A 201-nucleotide genomic window follows, 5' to 3' on the forward strand; every position below is an offset into this window, starting at 1 on the left:
AGCTGCTGCCCCAACATGTCCCATGGATGAGCTGAAGGCGTTGCCAGAATCCAGAATGCAGGAAAAGCAACTTTTGGGGAGAAACCTGATAAGGGCAGGGTGGGGGGGCAGGCAAAGGAGCAGTTTGAGCAGTTTTTGCCTTTTGATCCTTCTCGTCAAAATCATATAGCCAGAGCTGGGTGGTAAAAGCTGGCTGCAATT

The sequence above is a fragment of the Pterocles gutturalis genome, unplaced genomic scaffold, assembly GCF_000699245.1.
Source record: "Pterocles gutturalis isolate BGI_N339 unplaced genomic scaffold, ASM69924v1 scaffold5516, whole genome shotgun sequence".
Classification (NCBI taxonomy): domain Eukaryota; kingdom Metazoa; phylum Chordata; class Aves; order Pterocliformes; family Pteroclidae; genus Pterocles; species Pterocles gutturalis.